A 13,536-nucleotide genomic window follows, 5' to 3' on the forward strand; every position below is an offset into this window, starting at 1 on the left:
GCAAATGGAATGGTTCGATGTGTTCAATACCGTTCCATTTATTCCGCTCCAGCCATTACTATGAGCCCGTCCTCCCCAATTAAGGTGCCACCGCACAAATTCTTCACAGCCTATCTGAACGAGATCTGCACCTTGCCTCTCTCTGTAATAACTTTGGTAGCCCTGCTGTTTATGCTCACGACATGCTGGGTCTCTGTAGAGAATTCTGGGAAGCAGAACCATAAGAAAACAATTAGGTTAATAATTAACAAATTAGGTTTAAGGGTTAAATAGTGACAGTTAATCGAGCCAAAGCAATCTATATTGTACCGTCACACACTGTGCCTTAAGGTCTTGGCCTGTACAGTACACCCTGTCTGTAATCTCCGAACTACAGGACATCAGCTGGGGGCTTGGAAAGAGCTCAATAATAAATCAGGAAGGGTTGGGACATCTTTGTGACAGGACCCAGACAATATCTGACACCATTATGGATTTTTTAGTGACAGGGAGAATTTGCGTCATAGTAATGAAACTGACAGAAAGTCCGTGTAGTATGTTTGCCTGTCTGCTGCTCCAAGGCTAGTGTCCAGGTGAGTGACTTGGAAACACAACTCACGGGCACAGTAGGGCTTGCAGGCATTAGCAGGGTAAAGGTGCTTTTTAACATACGTAATTCAATAAAATTTGGAACGATTTCCCTCATATTGTAATTATAGGTCATATTTAATAGAAATCTGGAAACATGGACAGTTATTTTAAAAGTAGCTATTGTAAACAATTAGGTGGTAGGATCCCCCTAAAGGTCAGCCCACTCACTCCCTTATCAACTGACCCGGTTGTTAAATTACCTTACCAGTCCAATACATTGAACTGTTCTGCAGTGACTGACGCTATGACTTACCGTGACCTTAGCGTGACGGCTGTTGACATTCAGCATTGCGTGTTTGTGAACGTGCCCCTGTGGAGTGTGTCTCTGAATTTCGTCAGGTAGAAATGTTGGAGGGAGTAAAAAAATGTAAACAAGAAAGCAATAGGAGCGCTACTGTATCTGAGGAAGTTATATATTGGGGATTTATATGCAAATGACTGACTCTGTATACCCGTTATCCATAAGACATAAAGTAGCCTACTCTCATTTAGAATCAGTGTTTTCTTGCAATTCAGATTTCTAAATTTTCAGAGGAACATTTTCCACTGTACTATGTGTAGTACTATGTAGTAGTCATGATGGAATCATAATTATTCAAAAATAGCTTCTGAAGTTTCATAATATTTCATTGTATGTTAATTAATGAGAAGTATTGCAGTTTTTTCCTTTTCCTGAACAGTTTCTGTGTCACGCCCTGACTTATGGGACTCTTGTATGTTGAGTCAGGGTGTGGATATCTATGTTGGTATTTCTATGTTTGCATTCTAGGTTGTGTGTTTCTATGTTTGGCCGGGTGTGATTCCCAATCAGAGGCAGCTGTCTCTCGTTGTCTCTGATTGGGCATCATACTTAAGTAGCCTGTTGGCACTCATTAGTGGTGGGATCTTGTTCCGTGTTTGAGGCTTGTTTTGTGTTTAGCCTCAGGACTTCACGTTTCGTTGGTTTGTTGTTTTGTTCGTGTGTTTATCGTTGTAATAAACATGTACGCATTTCACGCTGCGCCTTGGTCTGACCCGTCCTTAAACGAACGTGACATACTGTTTTGGAGATGAGAGGTTTTCATCTGACAGTGACGACATATTGATATACATACAGTGGGGTTGGAAATGATTGACACCCTTGATGAAGATGAGCAATAATGACTGTCATTGAAAAGGAAAAGGCGCAACACTGGCTCACCATAAAACATTCTTTGTTTTATTGAAGCAATGTTAAAAGATTAACATTTCGGCTTTCAATGGCCTTCATCTAAAGGCCGTAACGTTAATTTCATCTGATGAAGGCCATTGAATGAGAACCAATTCAATGTCAGGGTGCTTGAGGCAAATTGCCTTTGGCGCTTGCAAGCCTTTCACATTCGCAGGTCACCACCAGCAGTCTCTCATGCACATCAAACATTGGCCAGGTTCTTCAGAGATTTTCATCTGCTACAGTGCCACCACTTTGCTTCAATTTATTTCAGTCCCACTGTGTGAATGAAGACCATGCACAGAGCACGGCAACACAGCCTTGGTTCATCCACTTAAAAAATAAGGAATGTAGTGGGTAAAGACATACCCAGATACGCTTTGGCAGACACATCAAAAGGAACACCTGTCTGTGTAAAAAGCATTACTTGACATCGGATGTTATGTCTATAAGAGGCCCTTTGTAAACAACTTTTTTTTATATATCTGTCTATAGGATGAAAGGAACCCAAAATAACAGTTTTCTCATCAAATATCATCCCATCTGGATGCCTGGATCATGCATCATGGTGATGAGAAAAGGTGAAATGACAAAGGTTTCATGCTGGGTTCATCAACTCAGAGACCACACCCCACTATTGCCACAGCCTGAGGAATCATCATAACCTCAACACCAAGACCACTTCTACATGGACTGCCTGTTGATGTGAAAGGGCCAGTTACCATGGCAACAGGACACTTAAATGCACCCCGCAAAATGCATGACCACTCGCTGGGGACATTCAAGTGGCAGATAAGGGTTACTAAAATGTCTCCACAATAACCTAAATATGGATCTGTTGTTCAGTCGGCGTCAGTGCTTGACTTGGACTGAAATAGGTTCTGGTACTCATTTTGGGTGCCAGTACTGTTTATATTTAGGTGCAGGAGCTCCACAATACTTTTGAGCTAATATTCTATAAGAGGAACAGGAGCTCAAGCAGTAGAACATTTTAGGTGCCGGTACTCGGCTCCGGTAAGCTCTTGCCCAAGTCAAGCACTGGTCGGCGTAAATTTCCAACAATCACTATGAGAAATTCTGTCATAACTGTTGTTGAGGGAAGAACAGACCTTCATTGATGCATTTATCATACCTTCAAGGGCTTTTGTGAGAAAGCTGCAAGGTAAGCGTGCCACTGTGTGGTCGGAGGAAGCACAAACCACTTCTCGAAGGAGTCGGTTTGACAGTAGCTGCTACGGGAGAAAATCCTGACTGAATATTGCACCGAGGCAGTATAAACTGGATTGCAAGCACACCACTTCCTCCTCCACAGCACAGATTAAAACCCAGATATCTCTGTATGTTGCATTGGTTCCCTGAGCCATTTCCGTTTGTGCAAGAAGTAGGACCCACATGAATCTAGGCTAACTACTGTCAAATGCAGCCTTCGTGTTGATTAGCGCACAAGCCACTCACTAAATGATGGGGTACACACAGAGGACAAATTGTAAAAAGTTCTGTTAACATGGGTTTTTTAGTTAACAAGGGGTATGGTAGTAGTTATGCAGGGGTGGTGGATGGTTCTGTTAACATGGGTTTTTTAGTTAACAAGGGGTATGGTAGTAGTTATGCAGGGGTGGTGGAGGGTTCTGTTAACATGGGTTTTTTAGTTAACAGGGGGGATGCCACACACCCCCAATCTCCTCTCAAATCCCCTGGGTCATAAATAACTATTTGAGACCTGCTATGAATTCACATTCACTAACATTGGGATATCTGTTGCCATACACCAGAGGGGCTAGGTTTCAGAGCTCAGTCAGACAATATTCATATCAGATGAGACCTCAATCATAATGTTTACAGTAAAAAAGAAAACATCCTCTGTGTCACAAGACATAAGTGTACAAAGGAAGACTGTAGAGGGTGAGGCAATGCCCAACACACACGCCAGGTCATTGGACGCCCAGTCGCCCATACAAAGATTGCTTTTGTGAAGCCAAAACAAAAGGAGTTTAAAAGACGTCATGTGTTCGATTGCGTTAACATTACTTTCAAATACCACGTGAAGAACAGTGAATGCATTCAAGGCTATCTTGGCACAATCACCAAGATTAATTCACTTCTTTTTTTTGGTATATGAAAAATCTTTAGCTGTCCTTGAGGAAAAGGCGCTGTCTGCACGATGTTAGAAAAAAAAACACTTAAGTCAAGAATTGATGGATGCTGCAGATACACAGACCGACGAAACGGAAATCAGTAGTGCGCACCAAAGAAGAACCGTCTTGCATTGCTGCATGGGGTACTAAACTAGAATTGGCTTGGTCTTATTCAGGGTTTAGTGGCAGATTATAATTTTGCGGATACATCTGTGCCCATTAAGACATTAAATGGATAGAATTCCAGCTATCCATTAATCATCTAAATATCCATCTATAGATTAAATCAGACCGAATGGCAATGTGCCGTTGTGACAACCTGTGGGCAAAACAGGGCATTTCTATGAGACAAGCCTACCACGACATTGTATAGACTGTATGTTAACAAAACAAATCAAGTCAAATTGTATTTGCCACATGCACTGAATACAACAGGTGTAGACATTACTGTGAAATGCTTACTTACAAGCCCTTAACCAACAATGCAGTTTTAAGAAAAATAAGTGTTAAGTAAAAAATAGATAAGTTAAAAAATACAAATACAAATAATTAAAGAGCAGCAGTAAAATAAAATAACAGTAGTGAGGCTACATACAGGGTGTACCGGTACAGACTCAATGTGTGGGGGCACCGGTTAGTCGAGGTAATTGAGGTAATATGTACATGTAGGTAGAGTTATTAAAGTGAATATGCATAGATAATAAACAGAGAGTAGCAGCAGCGTAAAAGAGGGGGTGGGGTGGGGTGGGGTGGGTAGCCATGATTAGCTGTTCAGGAGTCTTACGGCTTGGGGGTAGAAGCTTTTAAGAAGACTTTTGGACCTAGACTTGGCACTCCGGTACCGCTTGCCGTGCGGTAGCAGAGAGAACAGTCTATGACTAGGGTGGCTGGAGTCTTTGACAATTTTTAGGGCCTTCCTCTGATACCGCCTGGTATAGAGGTCCTGGATGGCAGGAAGCTTGGCCCCAGTGCTATAATTTCCACACTCCCACCGTGACTATTCCTTTCTGAATTGGCAGAAAACTTGATTAGGTTGACTGTACGGTTTAACTTTTTATTAAACACCTGCTCTGCTCCAGGACAAAGGAGCTGTGATAACGTTATCCCGTGTCTGTCTTGTGATGATGGTTAAGACATTCTTCAATGTCTTAATATCGTCTTCAGACGTACGTATTTATATATAAAAAATATATATATATCAAATTGTATCATAGGAAACCTGTTTAATGTTATAGAAGTTAAGGGATGGTATTAATAAATAAATTAACATCATATCTAATCAGCAGCCTATCAATCCCAATGTCAACTGCCTCCAGATAATGAATTGAACATGTTATCCCAATTGACTTTCTTGACTGATTACGTTTTTTATTTATTTCGCCTGGATCAATTACTATACATTGAATGATCGTATCTAGGCCTAATCAATTTCAGAAGATCGGTACTGACTGCAATGCATATCACAACGGGTCAAAGCCAAAAGTCATAGCACATGACCTTTGTAGGCCACTTAAAACATTATGACCACAAATCCCAAGACAGATGACTGGTCTTTAATGTTTGGCCTGTTATAGACATCAATAAGTGTTTCAAAGTGTCTCTAAATGCATATCTACATGCCAACAAGATAGAACACAGAAAGACAACACACTGACAAAGACAGGGACAGCAACGTTTCTGTTTCTTCAAACAGAGACAGAATTAGCAGTGCTTGATGGAAAGAGCAAGCAGGGAGATGTAGGCCACTGACAGATGGCACACCAAGACAGACAGACAGAGAGACAGAAATATACAGACAGACAGACAGACAGAAAGATACAGAGAGACAGAAAGATGCAGAGATACAGAGAGACAGACAGATAGACAGAAAGACAGAGAGAGCGAGACAGCAGTGTGTAGCAGCTGTGAGATGAGATCATGCAGGGCTCCTGGACAAGACAGACTCCCTCAGGGCACTGCCAGATATATACTGGGTTGTTAACTAGTTTTGGCCATGTTGGAACCAAACGTTCCACGACAATAACATTGTAATTTACATCCTTAGTAGAATGTAATGGTCTTGGAACTATGGGTGCCAAAATGGTCAAACACTCAAACAGAGTTGCCATTGTACATCTACAGAGCTCTGGGATGACTGACACTTCTCTCCTCCAATTGAGTCCCAGAGCAAGCCAATAAGATTGGCATGGTTCCACATTCCCAATGACATTTATTTTTTGGGGGACATATGCCAGTTTTGGGATAAACTACACAAAGCATGTGCTTACTACTTGTCCTCTTTGACATAAGGCTGGGCAAGCTTTTATTGATCAATTGCACACAAGGTCCAACCGAAATTTGACTTCCGCTTTTAACCCAACCCCTGCCAGCTCAGTTCCCGACAAATCTTTCCCGTTGGACCAGGACTCGAACTGGCAACCCTCCGGGTGCTGGCTCGCCTCTCTAACCACTAGGGTACCAGCTGCCCCCTTAGTAAAGCACTTGTCTCTGAGACAATTCGCCATTAAACTCCTCCAACAACCAGAAAATAGTAGTTACAGTAGGAACTCATTGACTAATTCATCATACGCTTTTAGCGCCATCCCGCTGAGCGCCCTAGCTAAGTGACCCGGCAACCCGTCGCAGGAAAATCTAATTGAGCGGACACATTTATGATCTGGGTGAGTTATCGTCTGATAGGGGAGCCGAATAAGCACACTAAAAATCAGCATGATAACTAACTAAGTCTGCCGCTGCCTAACACACGTTTTGATCTATCATATTGAGGGCAACCCATTGAAACTCCATTGAGGTATCATTGATTGAAATACTGGCGGTGTCAGCACTTAGTCAATTACCTCCATTCAATGGCTGTGGACTGTGTGTTGCCCTGACGGATTAAAATCCCTCCTGAGTCATTGTGTCAGACAGAGAAAGATAATGGAGGAACTGGCAACCGGGAGACCAGGGATGGGGAAAGTTCTCTGTGAATGTCACTAGATGACATGTACTCAAATCAGGGCTCGGCACCTCAGAATGTCTACAGATGGGAACATAATCCAAAGTGCAGCTTTGGCTAAACTTGAAAAAACATTTCTAAAAACCTGTTTTCGCTTTGTCTTTATGGGGTATTGTGTGTAGAATGATGAGGAAAAACATTTATTTTAATCCGTTTTAGAACAAGGCTGTAATGTAATAAAATGCACTGTACACTCACAATGGCTGCCTGGTATTGTGATGCAATAATTTCCATGGTAATGTACAATGCTCTTTCAAATTATGTTAACTGTTGTGGCTCATGCAATGGAATGTGTTTTTTGTAATGTCAGTTGAGTGGAATAAACAAAGCACAGCGCATATTTTAGCACATATTCTACTGTTTTGCTCCTATTCATGGGTTGCATGTTTTGTCACAATATTGTTTTGAACGTTCGTTTTGGACTGATGCCACACTGAGCATTCTACTCAATGCATCGTCAATGAGCGCTGATGAAGATTTCATCAAAAGTGCATTACAGTGGCTTGGAAATACAATGAAGTTCAAAAGGAGGCAAATAATTAGTAGGAAAACCTTTTGTTATCATTTTGATGGCACCTGATTGACTTTAGATGCAGTATAACGTTAGCTAGCTAGCTAAGATTGAGGGGAGGCCACCGGGATTTAGCTAGATAACGTTAGCATTGCTAGCTATTTTTGACGAACTTTGCTAGCTAATGACAACATTGCCATCTGTCTATAGTACATTTGACGACATCTTAATGCTGGCAAGTCGTTTCCTGCTAAATATTTGACTCCTTTAGCAATGTCATCGTATTTCCAGGCACTATAGTGTAATTTAGACAACAGTAGTTAGCCTCCATTCAGAATGACTGGGCTTATCATCACTTTAAGGCACCACTATGGAGCCACAGAGAGAGGGTGGCTTGAGAACGTTCATAACAATGGCATGACGCCACCGAGTGACGGAGGTGCAACCTATGAATACGGTAAAGAAGTCAATGGAACACAGACGTTCCATTGACCAGATTTGCGCACACTCAACAAATATGATCTAATAAAAGTGGATATTCGTCAAATCCGATTACATTAATGTATATTGGGGTTGACATCCATACAAGCGTTATACTCCGATGTTTACCTCAACATAGTGTTAAATACACATATAAACAATAGCCGAAATGTAGGGTAATTTGGATGGGGGGTTCTTTGCCCCACGGCCCTTTCTCCCATGCGTTTCCATGGCAATTCCATTATTTTGGTCAAGTTTGATTGACCTCTTTACCGCATCTATGGGTACACTCGCAATGGCTGCAAGTCCACCTATTATTCCACCAATGACTTGAATGGGGATGCCCGTTCTATTCATTCTAATTCTACTTAAAAAAACATTTCTACAGACTGTCTTTCTTGTAGTCCTAATCTGGAAAGTCCTTTTAAGACGTATTATTGCTATTCCCTGCCTTGATTCTAAATGTATGTTGTTTATATTGCATTTTATCATTATTTTTGCCTATGTTGAGCTTTGAGATAACACTAATGAAAAGCACTATAAAATGAAATGTATTATTATTATTATTATTGTTATTATTCTTCATCAGACAGGATTGTAGAAAGGCCAGACATGCTCCCTTGATATAGCTGCACAGCGAGCATAGCATCCTCATCATGTTGAGCTTACTGGGAACATGGACGTGTACAAAGAGCCCCGCTGTGACCTGTGACCTCCGTAAGGCTAAATCAAAGAGGCGAAACGACAGTACAGGGACAAAGTGGAATTGCAATTCAACGGCTCAGACCCACTACCCACTACCCACTACCCACTACCCACCACCCACTACCCACTATCCACTATCCACTACCCACTACACTACCCACTACCCACTACCCACTACCCACTACCCACTACCCACTACCCACTATCCACTATCCACTACCCACTACACTACCCACTACCCACTACACTACCCACTACCCACTACCCACTATCCACTACTCACTACCCACTACCCACTACCCACTACCCACTATCCACTACCCACTATCCACTACTCACTACTCACTACCCACTACCCACTACCCACTATCCACTACCCACTACCCACTACCCACTACCCACTACCCACTACCAACTACCCACTACCCACTACCCACTACCAACTACCCACTACACTACCCACTACCCACTACCCACTACCCACTACCCACTACCCACTACCCACTACCCACTACCCACTACCAACTACACTACCCACTACCCACTACCCACTACCCACTACACTACCCACTACCCACTACCCACTACCCACTACCAACTACCCACTACCCTACCCACTACCCACTACCCACTACCCCCTACCCACTACCCACTACCCACTACCAACTACCCACTACACTACCCACTACCCACTACCCACTACACTACCCACTACCCACTACCCACTACACTACCCACTACCCACCACCCACCACCCACCACCCACTACACTACCCACTACCCACTATCCACTACCCACTACCCACCACCCACCACCCACTACCCCCTACCCACTACCCACTACCCACCACCCACTACCCACTACCCACTACCCACTACCCACCACCCACTACCCACTACCCACTACCCACTACCCACTATCCACTACCCACTACCCACTACCCACTACCCACTATCCACTATCCACTACCCACTATCCACTATCCACTACCCACTACCCACTACCCACTACCCACTACCCACTATCCACTACCCACTATCCACTACCCACTACCCACTACTACCCACTACCCACTACCCACTACCCACTACCCACTACCCACTACCCACTACCCACTATCCACTATCCACTATCCACTACCCACTATCCACTACCCACTACCCACTACAATTCACATACCACCCCGACAGATCCACGGACGACGCAATCGCCGTTGCACTGCACACTGCCATATCAAATCAAATGTTATTCGTTACATTCTTCGTAAACAACCGGTGTGGAGTAACAGTGAAATGCTTAGATGCAGAGAAAGAAAATTGAGAAATAATAGAAAAGTTAAACACATAATAATAAAAGTAATAATAGATACACAATGAGTAACGATAATTTGGCTATACACAAGGGGTACCAGTACCGAGTAGATGTGCAGGGCTACGAGGTAATTGAGGTAGATATGTACAGATAACTAAAAATAAAGTGACAGATAGCAGTAAACAGTAGCAGCAGCAGCATTTGTGAGGAGTCAAAAAAGTTAGTGCAAAAAGTCTTGCTGACAACAACCTCTCCCTCAACGTCAGCAAGACAAAGGAGCTGATCGTGGACTACAGGAAATGCAGGGCCGAGCACGCCCCTATTCACATTGACGGGGCTGTAGTGGAGCGGGTCGAGAGCTTCAAGTTCCTCGGTGTCCACATCACTAAGGATCTATCATGGTCCAAACACACCAACACAGTCATGAAGAGGACACAACAACACCACTTCCCACTCATGAGGCTGAAAATATTTGGCATGGGACTCAGATCCTTAAAAGGTTCTACAGCTGTGTAACAGTTTTGCTTCCGTCCCTCTCCTCACCCCTACCTGGGCTTGAACCAGGGACCCTCTGCACACATCGACAACAGTCACCCTCGAAGCACCGTTACCCGTCGCTCCACAAAACCCCGGCCCTTGCAGAGCAAGAGAAACAACTACTTCAAGGTCTCAGAGCGAGTGACATCACCGATTGAAACGCTACTAGCACGCACCGCTAACTAGCTAGCCATTTCACACCGGTTACAGCTGCACCATTGAGAGCATCTTGACTGGCTGCATCACCGCTTGGTATGGCACCTGCTTAGCAGCTGACGCAGGGCGCTACAGAGGGTAGTGCATGCGGCCCAGTACATCACTTGGGCCGTACTCCCTGCCATCCAGGACCTCTATACCTGGCGGTGTCTTCAGCCACCCAAGTCTGCATAGACTGTTCTCTCTGCTACCGCATGGCAAGCGGTACCGATGCACCAAGTCTGGTATCAACAGGACCCTGAACAGCTTCTACCCCAAGCCATAAGACTTAAATAGTTAGTTAAATAGTTAACCAAATAGCTACCTGGACTATCTGCATTGACCCTTTTTGCACAAAATGTTGAGACTCATCACATATGCTGCTGCTACTGTTTACCATCTGTCACTTTATTCCTAATTATATGTACTGTACATATCTACCTCAATTACCTCGTACCCCTGCATATCGACTCTGTACTGGTACTCCTTGTATATAGCCAAGTTATCGTTACTCATTGTGTATCTACTCTTACTACGTTTTACTTTTCTAATATTTCTCTATTTTCTTTCTCTCTGCATTGTTGGGAAGGGCCCGTCAGTAAGCATTTCCCTGTTAGTCCACATCTGTTGTTTACGAAGCATGTGACTTATAAAATTAGATTCTACCTCGCGTGTTAGTGATACACCCTTCTCCATCACTTTCACTCACTGTGCTCACACAGCACACGTAGGGGTAACTGACAAAATAAGAAACACTCGAGTAAATGAGGAATACAAGGTGCTTCCACACAGGTGTGGTTCCTGAGATAATTAAACAATTAACATCCCACCATGGCTATGTATAAAAATGCTGGCTGGACAGACCATTATTTTGGCCATTATTTTGGCTACCATGGCTATGTCCCCATAGTATGAATGCCCCCATCCTCAGGGCACGAGTGGTCACTGAATGGTTTGATGAGCATGAAAACGATGTAAAACCATATGGCCGTATCAGTCATCAGATCTCAACTCAATTGAACACTTTTGGGAGTTGAACACTTTCCACCACCATCACAAAACACCAAATGATGGAATTTCTCGTGGAAGAATGGTGTTGCATCCCTCCAATAGAGTTCCAGTGGAACCTATGCCAAGGTGCATTGAAGCTGTTCTGGCTCGTGGTGGTCCAACGCCCTATTAAGACACTATGTTTGTTTTTCCTTTATTTTGGCAGTTACTTGTACCTTTCAATAAACTTGGCTTCTCTCATTAGTTTATCCTTCTTCCTAATGGTAGCGTACTCGGTGAATTGCACTGATTTACGCAGTTTTAGGTGAAATAGTTATGCAAAATAAAAGACGTAGCCTACACAAAATTATGGGATGAGATGAGCAGAAATATGTGTCCTCTCTAAAATTAGCTATTTGAGATATATGTTAGCATACCTAGGCAATAGTGTAGCAACTAACTTGGCACACATCGGTTATAGTCGCGAATGCAAGGTGACACCTTTGTTACCACCGGGCAACATCTTCGTAGAAAAACTATAACGTCAAGTGCTTGGACGACAGCTATAGGCTTCTGGACTTGAATGGGACAACATGAGTGAGTTAATGGTTTAGAATAGATATTATTAGATAAGGTAGCCAGGCCTACGTACGGCTACGTCTATGAGACGTTAAAATCATCCTCAGCCCCTCGATTAACAAAAGGCGGTAGCCTACTACTGACTGAGCTTTCCCCCCCAAAAAAAAAAAACTAAGTAGAAGACACCTTACCCAGAGAGTAGTCCACTTTATAAGATTGCTTAAAGTGTATTTATGAAGTATGAACACACGGTCCGGTCTCTATAACCTTCTTGACTTCAGCGCACTATCCTGTGTGCTCCGTTGCTTGCTTCGCGATCGATTTTGGTCTGTCTCTCTCCCACTCGCTCTCTCTGGCGGTTGGCGGGTGCTTCCCACAAGCTCTTTCTGTTCTCGTTGACAAGCGTCGCTCTCTCGCTTCCTCTTTTAGTTTTGATGCTGCTTAGCCTACAGAACAAATGACACCAAACCGACATCATCAGAATTCATGAATCTGATAGGCTATCTCATCCAATCCAGCAGCCATCCAGCCAAGCTATTAAAAAATCTCCTGCAGTCATTATACTGCATAATACTGCATTAGCCCTCCCACATAGGAGGGCTATGCCTGTCTTTGGAGTAGGGTGAAGTTGCCCCTAGACACTGACCTTGGGTCAGTTTTGTATTTCCCCAACTAATGGTTATGGTTAGGAAGCTGATCCTAGATCTGCACCTAGAGAAAGCTTCACCCCCGGAGCGCTCACAGCTGGCTGCCCAACAGTTACAATGGTTGTCCTAACTTTCCCTGCATATCTCACCTCATCTAGATTGCTGAGTTTTTTGATCCAGCAGTGGCCACTGGCCAGACAATCCTGCCAACTCTAAAGACAGGCTCCTGCATGGTAACTGTTGGGCGGCCAACTGTGAGTACTGGCTATAACCATCTGTTGATACCTTTGAGGAGTTATTATGTTCAAGGCTAGAGTGGCCAGTCCAAACAGTTTTGATTTCTAGGTTGTTGCCAGGCAACGGTTGTCCCAGGTGCCAATGATGGATGGATGGTCATCCCAGGGTCCCTTCTTCTTCTTCTTCTTCTTACCGTCATCCTGCTCCCTGAGCTATGTAGTGCCCGTCATTCACACATATATGCACACGCACACACATAAATACAAACAAACACACAGAAACACACATGTACACTCACACACACACACACATAAAGTATATCATCGTATCCTCAATATCTACCTCAGAGGCTCCTCAAGTCTGAAAAGCCTTGTTGCTGCAGGAACAGTGA

General features: G+C 43.5%; 1 protein-coding gene across 1 annotated transcript in view; it reads right to left on the minus strand.

The window, feature by feature from the left end:
- Positions 1-12,525, minus strand: part of LOC311147066 (3',5'-cyclic-AMP phosphodiesterase 4B-like) — a 108,794-nt gene extending 96,269 nt beyond the window's left edge. The window contains exon 1 of the mRNA XM_084183684.1: positions 12,453-12,525. The gene's annotated coding sequence lies outside the window, so the exon portion shown is untranslated. The remainder of the gene's footprint in view (positions 1-12,452) is intronic.
- Positions 12,526-13,536: the final 1,011 nt, after the last annotated feature.

Source organism: Coregonus lavaretus (genome assembly GCF_964263955.1).
Source record: "Coregonus lavaretus genome assembly, chromosome: 19".
In the NCBI taxonomy this organism is placed as follows: Eukaryota; Metazoa; Chordata; class Actinopteri; order Salmoniformes; family Salmonidae; genus Coregonus; species Coregonus lavaretus.